General features: G+C 43.7%; 1 protein-coding gene across 3 annotated transcripts in view; it reads left to right on the forward strand.

The window, feature by feature from the left end:
* Positions 1 to 4748: 4748 nt before the first annotated feature.
* AGPAT4 (1-acylglycerol-3-phosphate O-acyltransferase 4) overlaps positions 4749 to 15817 on the forward strand; it is a 124653-nt gene continuing 113584 nt past the window's right edge. Inside the window, exon 1 of one of the 3 annotated variants that reach the window (XM_014858372.3) lies at positions 4749 to 4938. The gene's annotated coding sequence lies outside the window, so the exon portion shown is untranslated. Of the gene's footprint in view, positions 5056 to 15817 lie in introns of all 3 variants that reach the window. The other 2 variants (XM_070480944.1, XM_044761273.2) reach the window with 2 other exon arrangements.

Consider the following 15817-nt stretch of genomic DNA (forward strand, 5'->3'; position numbering starts at 1 on the left):
TCCCCTTATTTTTCTTCTCAGCTTCTTTTTATTCTTTTGTTAACCTGTTTTCACTAGCGTCTGTAAGACCATGAGAGGAGGCTGAGACCCCAAATTTGATAGTTTCATCTTTTTCTTTTTCATAGGTTTATAACTGAAAACATCTCAATTTTGCAATACTTAACCCAGAGGGCTGCCACTGGAAATTGAATCCAAGTTTTCCAATATGGCACCACACACACACACGCATTATACAGACTTACACATTTTTACACAAGTATCAAAACAGATGGAGACAAGCGTTAGTCCTTTCAACAAATCAGGGCTCCCCCAAAACAAACCCCAGTGAACTGGAACAGAGGCCCTGAAACAGAGGGAAATAAAGAAAGGAAAGAAAGGACTTGGTCAGTTTTAACAAGGAAATTCACCAAAAGGATGTCTCTTCCAAACCAGAAGCCAAAACAAACGAATCTAGAGCCTATTTCCTCACCACAAGAAAAATACGCCTACGGTCAGCAGTGGCAGGTCAGATGGAAAGTACCAGGGACAGTCCCTAGGGCAAATCACCTAGGCAGCCGCTGGAGTGCTTCCCAGGAAATCCCAGTGGTCCTGGGCCCACGGAGCCATGTGCAAAAAGAGCCTCCTGGCTCACTCACCAAATTGTCCTCAAACCCAAACACAGTTTCGTTTACCTGTCCCACAGTAGAGCCAATAACTGAAACGTCAAGCTTGTGGCAAGGAAAGAGGATTTATTATTATCAAAAGGCATCCAGACAAGGAGATGGGAGATGGAACTCAGATTCACCTCCTCAAAGCAAAAACGTAGGCGTTTGTATCTGGGGTTTTAGGTAGGGGAAGAAGAGCATGTGCTGAGGTGTTAGGTGGGATGGGGAGCATGTGGCCTTGCTGGTTGGTGTCTTCCCACCAGCCTGAATTTGACCTTGAAGACTGAATTTCCTTTCCCTTGACTGGCGGGACTTTTCTGGCTAGTTTTTGTCTTCAGCCTGTGTTTGGCCTTGTGAGGCGGAATCTTGATGTCTGGACCTTGACTTCCTGGGAAAGACAGCTCACTCACATACTAAGGAGGGACAGAAAGACTTGGTTAGTTTTAAACAACAGTCCATTGTGCTGACTACGCTCAGCTGCAGTTAGGAAAACTTATCTCAAAGTTTTTGCTCTTGGGAAGATTTTTTTTTAACTTCTTCATCCTCGGTTTCAGTATAAAGAAGCAAATAAAAATCAATCTCACAGTCCAGAAATAATCACTAACAATTTAATTACCTTTTTGCCCACTGTATGAGTTTCCTAGGGCTGGCATAACAAAGTACCAAACACTGAGTGGCTTTAAGAACCAGAGGTTTATTCTCTCACAGATCAGGAGGCCAGGAGTCTGAAATTAAGGTGTCAGTGGGGTTAGTTCCTTCTGCAGGCACTGAGGGAGAATCTGTTCCATGCCTCTCTCCCAGCTTCCTGTGGTTGCCAGAACACAAGCCTTGACGTTCCTTGGTTTGTAGACACATCACTCCAGGCTCTGGCTTATTTTCTGTGTGTATTTCTCTCTGTCCTCTCCTCTTCTTATAAGGACACCAGTCATCAGATTTAGGGCCCATTCTAATCCAGTATGACCTCATCTTAACTAGCTATATCTGCAAAGACCCGGTTTCCAAATAACGTCACATTCTCAGGTTCTGGGTGGGCATGAATTTTGGGAGGACACTATGCAACCCACTACACACACAATATAGCATATATATTGAATTACAGAAAAGGATTCATATTTTGTATATAGCTTAGTTCCCTTTTCACTTAATATATCGTGAAAGTTTCCCTACATCTTTCAAATACAGCATTTTAAATTTTTTTAGAGCGTTCCATCTCATGAATATCACATCATTTACATAACTAAACTGCTACATCAGACATTCAAGTGGTTTCCAGTCTTCACTATTATAAATGACTCTGATGAACCTGCACGGACCTAAATCTTTGAGGTCGTCTCAGCTTATTTCTTTGATATAAATTCTTCTGAGTTGAATTATTGGATTAAGAGTATGAACAGTTTAAAGCCTCGTGATAGGTCTTGTTTAACTGAACTCCAGAAAGACTGTACCAATTTATAGTCACCAGGGAGAGAGGAGAGAGGGAAAGGGCCCATTGCATAGAATCTTCCTGACACTGTATGTAAGTTTTCTGAATGTTTGGCAAGTGAATAGGCAAAGAAATGACATCTCTTCCTTTCTGCTTGTATTTTTATGTGAAGTTGCATCTTTTTTGTTGCTGTTGTCTATTGGTTATTTATGTGTCCTTTTTTGAGTTACCAGTTTATGCCTTTTACCTCCTTTGAAATCTCTCCAGCTACCAGCACCTATGACAGTCTCACTGATGAATCTGCTGTTCGCTCTCATCTCTTTTACAGTTTGCTGTGAGCTAAGAAACTATGTCGACATACTCCCTCCCTTCCCTTTCCTGGTTCTTTGGGCCATCTCTGAACCTTGTACAGACTTCAACTACTGCCTCCGTTAGATCGTATCTTAATTGTTTCTCCTAGGAAAACTTTCTCTCCCAAGACTTCGAGCACCTTGGGGCAATGTCCATGTCTTATTCATGTTTTTATATCTTCAGCCACTAACACGGATGCTCAAATATGTGTTGAATTGTTAGACTGTGACCTGGAAACTTTCAAAATTCTTTGTTTAGATAAAAATAGCTAAATAAGGATATCTAAACTAAGGATAGACTCTAAATGGGACTCCGAATAAAGTGCATAGGATCTAATCCATCAAGGTCATACTTCCACTTTAAATTTTTAGAAGTAGTCATTTTTTTCTTTCACATTTCTCCGTTATATTTCTAAGGTAATTGAGACTGTGAGCCACATCATCTAAACAGGCCAAGTGTTACTGTAGCAATAATAAACATATCATAATTATAATCACAACAGAATAAAGATATTAAAGTATTGAGATGGGAATGAGACTTGCAATTGTCAAAAATTTTAATTTCAGGGGCCAGCCCCATGGCGGAGCGGTTAATTTCACATACTCTGCTTCAGTGGCCCAGAGTTTCACCAGTTTGGATCCTGGGGACAGGCCTAGCACTGCTCATCAAGCCATGCTGAGGCGATGTCCCATATAGCAGAACCAGAAGGACCTTCAACTAGAATATGCAACTATGTGCTGGAGGGCTTCAGGGAGAAGAAGAAGAAGGAGAAAGAAGGAGAAAAGATTGGCAACAGGTGTTAGCTCGGGGCCAATCTTAAAAATAAATAAATAAATAAAATGAAAAATTTTAATTTCATATTGTTTCTATTAAAATCATTGGCTGTGCTTGTGGTAAGTCTAGCACAAATTTATGTAATTGGCAGATTTTGAAATAAATTCCCATTCAAAATTCAAATATGAAAATCAATCAGTCTAACTGTATTTGAGCAGTACTTTGAAAAATCTTTGCAAGTGTCCACAAAACTAGAAGCAAATGCGTTTTAAGACACCATTGGAAAAGTTATGAGAACTCGAAAATTGCATTGGCTGCAAGAAACGTCTTGTAAACATCTTTTATAAGCATTTTGATGTGGTCAAATTTGTTTTCACCTGGATATTAAAATAAGCCATTGTCACCAACGGGTTTTCTGTTCGATGTCCTTTTCTATAGCTTCGATGTCCTTTATCCTCAGCCAATCCACACTTTACCTTCCTCCTCCCCCCACAGACCATCATAACGTACCACGCTCTAGAGAACTCAGTCCAAACTGGTTTCCTGAACTATGAACGCCTCCCTGCCCCCCATCATAACCAGAAAGAGCTCCTTCTGTCCTCTCTGTTCTCATGGCACACTGCTTTTATAGCTCTTAATAATTGTGCAATGTGGTCTAGTTATTTGTGAACTTTTTCTTTTTCCCTGTGGATTATAAACCTCTAAAGAACGGGGGTGAGCACAGGAGTCACGTGTAAACACTCAAATATTATTTGTGACAACGGTTTGAATAGTGAACATTTGAAGGGCATACACCTTAACTCTGGAGGTGGAAATCATTTTTCAAGAACGTTAGAGACCTGACACTTCTGGAGTTTCAACAGCACGCCCTCTTTTAAAGTTGTGGTGATACTATTTTATTATAAAGATCTGCCCAGACCCTCTCTAATACGCTGCGTGTAAATGCCACGTGTCTGTGCAAGCCTGTGTGCACGCGTGTGTGGTGCTAATGAGCCCCGGTGGCTGCTTTGCAAGGAGAAGATACCTTGCCTCCGAAGAACCCAAGTTTCTCTTTCCCAGTTCTTAGCATCTCAAATCTCTTGAGTTTTCAGTCTTATTTTGCTGGAGATTAAGGGGCGTTTCTGAGTGGAATGCAATCTCCTGCCCGCGCAGCGGACCAGCGAGAGGTGAGGGGGGATTTTTAGCGTGTGGGTATTTCACAAAACACCTTGATGGGCTACTTGCTGAATGAAACATGAGCCAGTTGGGGACAATTTCCAGGTCGCAACACAGACGGGGGTTGGAGTCTGTCCGAGCTGAGGTTGGAGGAGCCATTTCGGCAGAGGGACGCAACAGGGTTTGGGAGCCGAGGCAGAAAAGGAAAGGCCACCTAGCGGGCTTTGTTTCTGATTCTGGCAGGTTCTCCAGCCGGAGATTTCAAACGTGAAGCCGACCGGAGCGCTTCCTTACACTAATTGCAAGGGGAAGAGGATGACTCATATTACACCAGCTCGTATCTTCCCTGCCTGTACCAGCTAAGTTGTAGCTTTAAAAGGAAGTGACATGGGGTGGGGAGAGACGTCAGCTGAGGACCCCTTTTTTTTTTTTTTCCCGAAGGGTCCACCCCATGGGTGGAGTCTCGCTTTTTCTTTCCAGTGTTGGCTGACTTACAGCTCCTATAAACTAGTGGCAATTTCTGCACCCCAGCCTGCTCCCCTTCAGTTTCTGATTTTCTAAGTCCATGTGTCAAGGGCTGCCAGAAAGGAGGTATGTGCCATTCGTGCTCTTTCCAGGCGACTTCACCTCTGGGCGTGGCGGATGTTCGTATCCCTCTATCACTATTATTCTCTCCTTGGCTGGATTTCATTAAAACCTCTGGAAGGGGTAGGTACAGAAAGAGGAAGAGAGGAAGGCGGAGGAGAAGGAAGTGAGGCGACAGTGGGAACGTGGAGGGATAACCCTGGATGGCAGAGGGGGGCTTTGCTGCTACAAAAGGACCATTTCTTTGTGCTCAGCTGGGTGAGCGTTCCTTTCCAGGTTGAGGTTTCGAGCCGCTGCTCTTGGCTTCGTTTCCCCCTACTTCTCTCGCCCTTGGGTTAAAGCATTTTGTCTGCAATAGATGAAGCTGGGGAGAAGGTGGCCGTTACAGATCGGTCTCTTTTGTGTCAGGCAACATGTTCTTCCGTCTCTGGCGTTTCTATGGCAACCACAGAAATACTACACCAAATGCAGCCCCGATATAAATTGATTTATTTGTATTTCGTTCCGAGTCCGCTGCTTTCCGCGCTGGTTATTGCCTTGGCTTGCTAAAATCCAGCATGGCTTTGTGGCTACCCCTCCTCACATTCATTTTGGTTTTTCCCTATCACCGGAGGGCTGGGGGAGGGGAGTTGTCAAGGAAACGGGCATTTGTAATTACCTCTTTATTTACTTAATTTTCGGTCTATGAATTTCTCCATCTTATCTAGGAATTACAAAAGGAATGATTTGATGTTTTGGAGGTGGGTTTTTTTTTTTAGAAAAACCCGAGCAGTTCTCAAGACAGTGATGATAAGGCTGTGATCAAACTAAGGGAAGGAGAGCCCTCACTTCTTTATAAGAGGTGAGAGCCTGGAAGAAAGTTTTGGAGGGTATCTGAGAATCAGCCCTGTTAGATATATTACTGTCTGCCCAGGTTCGCCTAAAAGTCTAAATATTTAAAGGAAGAGTCTTTGCTTTAGTCCGAACTTATTTAGCACAAAATCTAAAGTTCAACAAGTATGAGCAAGTGACAAATGGGAACCACCAGCAGAATTCTCAGTTTTTTGCACATCCTCCTTACGTGAATCACCCATGCTGTCCACTCTTGTTAAGGTGAGGGTCCCTAGAACTTCTCTTTTTCAAAACTGGGAAAGTGTTAGCCCCATGGTGACTGTTAGGCAAGCATCTTCAGTTGGAAAAAAAGTATGGTGAAATAAGGGAGAAAGTGTGTGTGTGTCTGTGTGTGTGTCTGTGTGTAATTGGGCAGGTACAAAAGGGACAAGTCAATAGTCCTAAGTGAACATTTTAAATCTTTGTAATATCCTCTATGGAGAGAAAAAGAATTGATTTTCAAGGGAAATATAAAACATGAGAGAAAAGTGTCACCTACTTAGTAATAAGCAAAGTTAAATGTGATTAGAAGCTAGTCACACTTCTCTTAGAAAGACAGTCCAAACGGACCTATTATCAGGTAGGAGTCAAATTGATGCTTTTATTCACTACATCTGAGGAAATGTTTGATAATGGACACCACTCTTTTAGTGGGCATTTCAAATTATCAAATTAGCCTTTCTAAGATAGATCTATAGTAATCTCACCCTCGAGTCTTAAAATTATCTGTAATTTTGGCTAAAGATTTGTGAAGATCGCTTAGCCCTCACAGTGCCTTCCCGCTGTTGAAGCCGAAAGTATTACTCAGAAACCTCAAAGGAACCCCTTCACAGGGAAGCAGGAAGAAGGGTGGTGTTAACGAGGGTCTGTTTGCAGAACCTCTAAACATGCTATTATCTATGACTTATAAAACTTATTATTAAAGTGCAAGAGGTCTTGGGTATTTCAGATACAAAAGTTGTCTGAAAAAGGGGGATGAATAGCATGGCGCAAACTAACTAGAACTAAATGGGGTTCAAGACAAGAGAACTCGTTAAAGGGCGTAAAGCATAGAAAAATGTCATTAAAAGAAGTCTGACTCTCCTTTTGAAAAGCACGTGTTGGTACACATGAACAGCTGGATTGTAGGTTTTCCATGTTTGCCAAGAGTATGGAAAGAGTCATGCTAAGTTACTGTTTCTCTAGCCTGAAAATGGTCCTCAAAGATCTACAGCTACCACGCGACCCTGCAAAGCAGAAGGACAGTGTGTAAGTCAAAGTCTGTGATGTGGGCACTCTTGACTTTCCAGACCAAAGAATTTCTCAGCAAGGAAAATTAGCAAGAATCATTTGGAAGCACAGCCAAAAAAAAAAAAAAAAATCCCCCAAATACTATCCTATTAATAGGACCCTGAGTAGAGGTTAAAAACATAATTAACAGTCTTGACCTGGGGAAGGTCAACGGAGTTATAGATGCAAAGTCAACTCAGGGTCCTGTGAAGGAGGGTGAAGAGAGGGGGTGCAGAGGAAATAACATCTGAGGTTAGGGTCAGTCACCATTGTATTGGGATTTCACTATCTGCAAGGCTTTGAAATGGGTGCTGTGAAGTTTGTGAAGAAAATAGAAGTTGTCTGTGCTCTTGAGTTTAAAATCCACCAATAGGGGTGACAACATGTGTGGATGAATATGGCTGGAGAGAAGGAGGCATGGCAAGGGGGAGATGAGAAAGCGGGACACAGCTAGTCTGAGAAGAGTATTGCGAGGATGATGATGTTGGAGGGTTGAAGGAGAGGAGACAGACAATTGAAGGGGAAGAAGGTAAAATATCCCAGATAACAGGGATGGATGCTGAGATGGTCCATGGCTCTTGTCTCAAGCAGGGGGAAGTCCATCTTCAGTGTGGACATACAGCAAGTATACTCTGTGCTGGTGGAAAGAACCAGTGGATCCAGATTCAGGGACAGAGTTTTGTTTAAAGCAGAGCAAGAAAGACTATGTAAATAGGAGGCGGAATCCTTCCTAATCCAATGATTTTTGAATTGAAGCTCAGGAAGTAAAGACCAGACTTAAATAAGACTTTTGAAAAGTAAGAAATTTGGGAGAGGGAACCCCATATGCCCTCACAACGTCATTCAGATAATACCTACCATTGCCTTCGCTTTCAGTTGTGGGATGCTCACATGCGCACCTGGCAAACTGATTACATTTTGTGCAGTCCTCTGTCTTCTGAAAAGAAGGTCTAAGGGGTGTGGAAAGATGCTGCATTCACAGTTCTGAGTGGTTTTTGACACCAAATGTTTAGAGAAACATATGTGATCAAGCCTTAATAATCACCCAATATCACCCAGAGCCCTGGCGACTCTAACTCAGTCAGCTTTGTCCAAGACAGAATCTGTTTGGAAAGCAAGCTTTGGAACTCTGAAATCTGGCTGCCTGTATGGACCAAAGAGACTCGCTGCTAAGGCCGTGGGAAAGAGGAAGTTTAAATCATGAACGTATTCTTTTAACAATTTATATTGTGTGTTTATGTGCCAAGTGCTGTGGACATAACTGTGAGCAAAGCTATATACGCAATAAATAGTTCCAGTTTTCAGATATCTGAAGGGTTTTTGAGGGAGATGCTGTGACTGGCTGATCTCCGTTTTCTTCTAATGACCAAATAAGAGGAAATATCTTAAAATAAGACCAATTTTTGGTGAACATTACTATCGAACAATCTATCTAACTTGCCTTTCTCTATGTTTCAAGACACACTCTTGCTCCACTAAGATTTTCTGCCTGTCTTCATTTTTGTCTTCCTTTTGTTACTCCAATCTGGCTTACTCTGCTTCTTCTTTTGACCCTAAGTCCCACCTTTCTGTCACCATTCATGCATTCATTCATTTATATATACATACACACATCATCCATCCACCCATCCATTTATTCACCCACTCAACAAATGATGTTGAGTATCATGTGTCAGGCACTACATATTATGGATATAACAATAATAGGAAACTATTTGTTCCCTAAAGAAGCTCAGGGACTAGCAGGGAGACAGAGGTAGGAACAGCCCCTCAAACCAAGGGGTGTTATTTTTGATAGAGGCATTTGTTGGCTGATGGCACTAGATGCTACTTTCATTGAACAATTTTATACATAGATTCTGCTGGGCAGAGAGGGAGAGAGTGGTTCGCGGTTGACTGTTATCCATTGTATAATTTTCTTCTACCTTCTGTATTGGTTGAACTTATGGCTGGTGTCAGTAAACATTTGCTGATTAACTCAGTGGGAAGAAGTGGGATTTGTGACCTTGGAAACATAGAGGAACAGAATCCAGAAGACTTGTAATTATCTTTTTGAAAAGTACAAACTGAGCAATCTAGTCTCTCAAAAGTTCCCTCGTGGTTAGCTACTTGCAAACTTCCAGACTATGGCTCCTTCCAGACGGACTCAAAGTGTAGCATTTTTAAAAGAGACTCCTAAATTATATGCCCTTGAGTTCACTGGACATCCCCTTGTCATTTAGAGCTAGATTTTCCATAACATGTTGCAAGTCCATGTCTCCATCCAACAAAACCAAGCAGGTTTCAATACATGAACTCTGAACGCCCAAAATAACGAATGTGAAAACTTTGTCGTAATACTTCCTGTTTGGATTTCCTGATGTCATGAAGCTCCTTTTAGTACAACTCTTTTGCCCCCACTTAATTTCTACCTTCAGCACGGAGATTATATGGGCAACATAACAAAGCTCGTATGGAACACCACCCACCTCTCCTTGTCTGGCCTTCAGAGAAAACATTTATCAAGTGCCCCTTATTCTTCTTTGTTATTTTATCTCAGATGAGATGAGTTTCTCCCATCCCCATGAAGCTGTTCCAGATAAATCTGGTCGGCACAGATCCCCACCCTCCATACTTGAGTTACATAATAGCTATTTCATGGTCATTTCTATGTAGGATCTTGCAAGAGAGGAGGCACATTTTGGACTTCATGGTAATTTGAAGCTGGACACTAAAATTCATGCAGGAAATTATTCCTCAGTCTGGGCAAGGACAGGTAACCAGTAGAAACCACCAGAGATGCTGAGGTAACCAGCCAACCCGTAGGATAAATGGGAATGATAACAGTCCACCTTGACTGAGGCCTTCCTATGTGCCAATCTGTTACAGACTTCACATTTATTAATTCACTTTATCCTCATAACAAACCAAGCAGGTAAAAACTATTATCACTTTCCATTTTGCAGATAAAGAAAGTAAAGAGAGAGGAAGTTAGTCACCTAGTATCACAATAAGTAGGAGAGTTGAGATTTGAACCAAGACTATTGCCTCCCAGAGCCCTACCTCTGAACCCCTGTGCACTCCCATCTCGTTGGTGTTGCATTCATCCATCTATGCCCAGGGCCAGTACAGTGCCTTATATGTAGCAGGCGTGCAGTAAATACTTCTGAAATAATGCACAGATCTCTACCACGTAGGCCTTCCACTTGCATGCCCTTCATCCTGGTTTTTAGTTGCTGCAGAAACACTGCAAGAGAAAGTAGCATTTTAGAACTTGAGGGCACAGCTAATAACAGTACTGATAAGATAAGCTACTATCGTTTTTAGGGCTGTGTTGATTTCTCGTGGTTCAGCCAGAGAGGTGATATGGTGGGGGAAGGCAAAGTCCCTGTGATTAAAATATCTGAGTGAGTGCAGTCCATACATCAAATTAAATGTGAACTGTTCTCAAGACCAATTTTTCACCGAAGATTGAACTTTGCTGAGAAGTTGCTCTTAAGGATACCTGGGGTGTTTGCTCTTAATGGTTCCCAAGGCTGTGGGTGGATAGAGTCAGAGGCTTTCTTTTCTGTTGTTGATTGTCAACAAATCTATCACTGAGTTTAAAGGCAGAGTATTATCTGAAAAGACGCTGCCAGTTCTTATCTTAGACAAACTCTGAAACGAGAATGGGAGAAATGAATTGACCGGAGAGTCAGATTTGGTCTTGTTCCCATCTCCATCGGCTCCCTCGTGAGCCATCACCTCTGTGGGCAGAGGTTAACCCAGGCTGATGAAATTTTAAAGAGTCTGTCCCTACGAAGTACTTCTTCCCAGGATGCTTCAGCTATCAGCACACAATCAATGCAATCATCGGAAACTTCCCACTGGGGCCCGGTGTAAGTAATTCTGGCTCATCCCTCCTTCCTCTCCCTCTGCTATGGGGAAGGGTAGATTCAAAGCTTCCCTCCCCAAAAGTGCATAACCCTTGTGCCTATCTCCCGAACCTCTGGCCTCTGTTTTCCTGACATTCTTCCTCCATCCCATTCATCCTTCAGAAACGCTCACTCTTTCTGGGTGTTATCACCTTCTCTGATAATTCTCTTTATACCTCTATCCCCATGATGCACTGGGCACTTATTGATGGTAGGGTGTTTCTAATTGCACTGTTTCTAGCACAGAGCAGAGCACCTGGCGTGGAATTGGTATGGGAGTCAGGGGTCAGATTTGCTAATCTGATGACCTCCCAGCCAGGTCATCCCAGGTTGACCTTCCTTTAGGGCAAGTTCTCAATCTCTGTTGACATTTTGGCCCAAATATTTTCTTTGTCGTGGGGGCAGCCCTGTGCACTGTAGGATGTTTAGCAGCATGCCTGGTCTCCACCCTCAAGATACCAGTAGTAGTCCCTCCCACCCCAGCTATGACAGCCAAAAATGTTCCGGACGTTGCCAACTGTCCCCTGGAGGGGCAAAGTCACCTGCAGTTGAGAACCACTGCATTAGGAAATTCCTACAACTGACGCTCAGAAATCCAGCGAGTCGACTCCCTGAGCCAAGCAAACCCATCTCTCAGGACTAACTTGCACTCACCAGTGTACAAAGATGGGACCAGACCCAAGGGGCTTGTCATTCATTTAAATTAATGAATAGACGGGAATTGAAAAATTGTAAGTGAAGAGCAGAAAGTATTGAAATATTATTGCCTTCTCTTCTCCCAGCAAACCTGATGGAGAATCACCTTGTAACCCGAAGTTGCCAAGGGTCAGCTGGGGCGGGGCTGGTGGTGTGATAGCCCCGCCCACTACACACAACTCTGTTAGGTAGACCCCCGCTACCTTGCAGCCTGGCTGAGCCCAGCTGGCTGAAAGTCTTGGAGGAACAACCCCCTCTGGTGGGATGGATTAACGTATCTAAAGAAAGAATTGCGAGAGCCTTTCAGCATAGCTAACTTCACCTGCCTCTGCTGGGATTTGCTGATTTATTCCCAGTTTCCTAGGTTCCTTCACCCATGCGCTCCACACTCCAGTCTCACTAGCCTCTCCTTGCGTCTCAGCACCCACACCCAGTCAATGAGGGTATTTCAAGCCTCTCCCTCCCTTTCTGTCACCAGCACTTCTCACTTAGACTAGAGGGCCACTTTTACTGCTTGTCCTCGGACCTGCTGACCCTGCCCCTCGTTTAGGTAAGGACCCGGCTCCCCAGCGCAATGCCTGGTATACACTACGTGCTCAATCACTATCTTGCCCCTTCCTTCTGTCTGCCGCTCTTCTCCCATCTCCCTTCCAGGACCTGAAAGATCGGCGTGAGTGGAGCCAGTCTGTGATTCCAACTTCCCAAGCAAATCCAGAATCCTCTTACAGCATTTTTCTTACGGAATCCTTGTGTCCAGCCTCGGTTGGCCAAGCACTCAGGGTACAGAGATGAGTGAGGCCGGGTCTGCCTGGAGGACAGGACAGAAATCTAAATCGATCATTTTAACTCAGTGGGAGGAAGAGGAGTGTGCAAAGCTCTGTTGGGACACAGAAAGGGGCACCACTAAACATCCCTGCCTGGTCTGGTCTGGGGTCTCAGAAATGTGTCCTAGAGAAGGTATAACCCCTGAGTTAGGTCTGGGAGGTGAGACAGCTAAAGCTGGAGGGAGGCATGTGAGTCAGGAAGCGATGAGAGGAATGCGGCCAGGTGGTGAAGGGGTGCAGACAGCGGACAGCGAGGTGGGGTTACAGCATTCCTGGGACTTGTGCAGGAGGCAGGGAGACCCCAGCCAGGCTGGTGCCATTGTCCAGGGTACAGAGGCGGAGGGCCCTGGCCAGGCCTCTGGAGGAGGATGCAGAGTAGGGACCAGGTTTGAGAACTGTAGGAGGCAGAGCCACAGGATTTGGTAACTGGGTGAACAGAGGGCCTCTTAGACTCTGGAATAGTCAGTACAGAAAAAACCTTTTCTATAATATTCTTCCCAAAGGATCATTTATCTTATGCTTCGTAATGTAGTCAATTATGCACTTGAATAATAATCAACATCCTTTATTCAGCAGCTACCACTGTGTTGTGTGCTCTGCATGTCATGTCTCATTTCAATCCTACTCCAGCCCTGTGGGTTATGAATTATTTTCTCGAGTCTGATTTAAAACTGAGGCACAGATCAGTTAACTAACTTTCCTAAAGTCACAGAGCTAGGAATACCTGTTTGTGGAGCAAAGCCTGTGACTTTGCTCCGTAAAGAATTATAAAAGCATCGTGTATACCTGTACGATATGTTCTTCCCCACAATTTCCCTGGATCTTCTTTTAGGGTGAAAGGACTTTTCTTAGCTTCAAAATGGGCAGAAATTCTACATCTTAACCTCCTGGATCCTGGGGAAATTTAAGTTACTTAAGACCAAATGATATAATGAAGGTTTCATGGTGTCATTAAAATTCTCATTTGGCTTCCATTTCTAGAAGATTAATAGGGTTAAAGTTTAAGTAGTGGAAATGGAGAGAGAGGACCATAGAAATACTTGATGTGCGCCTGATTATTTTAATTATTTATGTTGGTTTCAATTTTAGCCCGACTGAGACTTCCTTCCCCTCTTCTCCCACTCTTTCTGCCTTCTCAAAAGGCTGAACTATGATTTGCCTTTAAGGTAGTTTGGTCTTAAATAGGCTTTACTCCCCAGAGAAGATGTACCTTTCTGGAATATGCTTTCCAAGGCTGGGATCTAGCTGTGGCCTGTGGGTGCTGGGCTGGCCTTGAGCGGCAATTTCCTAATAACATTTGTACCACTTGACACAATCTTGCTTCTTGCGGCAGCTAAGGTGTCCTCCCCTTGTCAAAGGCTGCAGGAACGTTTCATTAACGAGACTCTGGAGACAGCCCAGCCTCCTTCTCTAGATACTCTCTGCTGGGTGGTGGAGACTGGGGGCCTTTTAGGGACCATGCAAAGCAGCATGACCTAAAGAGGAGCATGCCTGAGTCGCAAAACCTGGGTTTGGGCCCCAACCATGACCACCTGCTTACTCTCCGTGGGACCTTGAGCTCCTTGAGACCAGGGACTGTCTCTTGGTCTGTGCTGTCCCTGACACAGAGAAGTGACCTGGCCCATTCTGTGTCCTCGTTTCCTGACCTGGTCAAGGAAGGGTGCAGGGTAGACACGAACTTCTTCAACTGCCACATCCTAGGGCCATTTTGGTGGTATGCCAACGAGCGTGCAGAGCTGCGGGATAAAATGGGCCCAGCTCACTCAAGCACCAGTTTTGCTGAAAGATCCCAGAGAAAAGAATTTTTTCTAATAAAACAAATGTGGATATGCTACGATATAACGGGCCAAATTTGCATGAACTTTTAAGACAGAACAGCAGACTTTTCACACTTGGTTGTTTGGATGGCTTTAGGCCATAGCTCCAGAACCTTCAGAATTAGTTTCCTCTGCTGAAGGGAATATTTCTGTGGAAATTTTTGAGAAGAAAACTGACGGGATGACCTCTCAGTGACTCTTTGTGGGAAAGGAGTGTAGATTTATAGTCCTGCCTTTCCACTGAATTTCCCTCTTCCCACCCTCTCCAAATGGTGAGTCTGGGGCATGGGACGGCAGGCAGGGCATGAGTCATCCGTGAAATATGCCTGCCTGGACTAACTTTTCTTCTCTGCCCCTCTGCTTCTCATGGTATAATTGATGGAGGGTTGCTTGGGTCTTTCTTTTTGTCCCTGGTCACCCACCTTTTTGGGCCTTCTCTCCCTTCTGCTGGAATAATCTCTACTCTGGATTAGCCCAGCACTTGTTCTGTTCTTTCTGCGCTCTCTTCCTCTCCCCTTACCTTGACTGTCTCTTGGATAAGGAATTGCTTTACCTCTTACTGCTTGCTGATATCCTTTATTTTACCACTCTTTTATCAGGTTATCCTCTTGTTCTCATAAAGGCTTCTTTCTTTGGGATTATCTTATCTGAAATCTGAACAAAACAGTCAGGTGTGTGAAATTTGCCAGTTCATCTCCTAACAAGCTGTCATAATGGTACCCATCACTTTCAGGGTCTCACACTCTCCAGGGGGATTGAAGAAACCTCTTGCATGGAATAAGAAGCTTGGATAGAGCCTGTTGTAAGAAATGGAAAAGGAAAACTCAGTGCCAACTACCCCAATAAAACGCTTCTTTTTCCTTTATGATAAGTCATTGGAGCAGAAAAATCTGCACTGTGGACTTCACCCACGGAAGCAAATCAAGATTTTTTTGATATGTTAGAGAATAATAAGGAAGAAGGGTGGGCCTCTTTCATTTGTGTGTGTGTGTGTGTGTCCTTGCTCTTTAAAACCATGTTATTAAGCATGAATATGAAGTGCCACTTGACTCAGCATTTCTTAGTAGTCATTTGAAATTGGAAATAGTGCTGTCAAGACATTAAGGTGCTAGAGGGTCTGCGCATAAGAAATACTACCATCTATTCCAGAACAATTCATATTAGAATATTCACGAGACACAGGGCAGTCAATAGACATGTATGGGGCCTGTTGAAAGTGGAGAAAAGTTACCCTCTGACCACAGGGAATTTGTTATCTAATTTAGATTAATCCAACAAGTCGGCTAGAACATATCCCATTTAAGGGATGGTAAAATATCTAGTTGGGGACACATTCAACCATGTGGAACAAAACCCCAAATCTGAAGTATAAAGTGAGAAAAATTATTATCAAAAGCCTATGTAGGGGGCCTGCCCTGTGGCCAAGTGGTTGAGTTCGCACTCTCCACTTCAGCAGCCCAGGTCCTGGGCGCAGACATGGCACTGCTCATCAAGCTGTGCTGAGGTGGCGTCCCAC

Source organism: Equus asinus, chromosome 1 (assembly GCF_041296235.1).
Source record: "Equus asinus isolate D_3611 breed Donkey chromosome 1, EquAss-T2T_v2, whole genome shotgun sequence".
In the NCBI taxonomy this organism is placed as follows: Eukaryota; Metazoa; Chordata; class Mammalia; order Perissodactyla; family Equidae; genus Equus; species Equus asinus.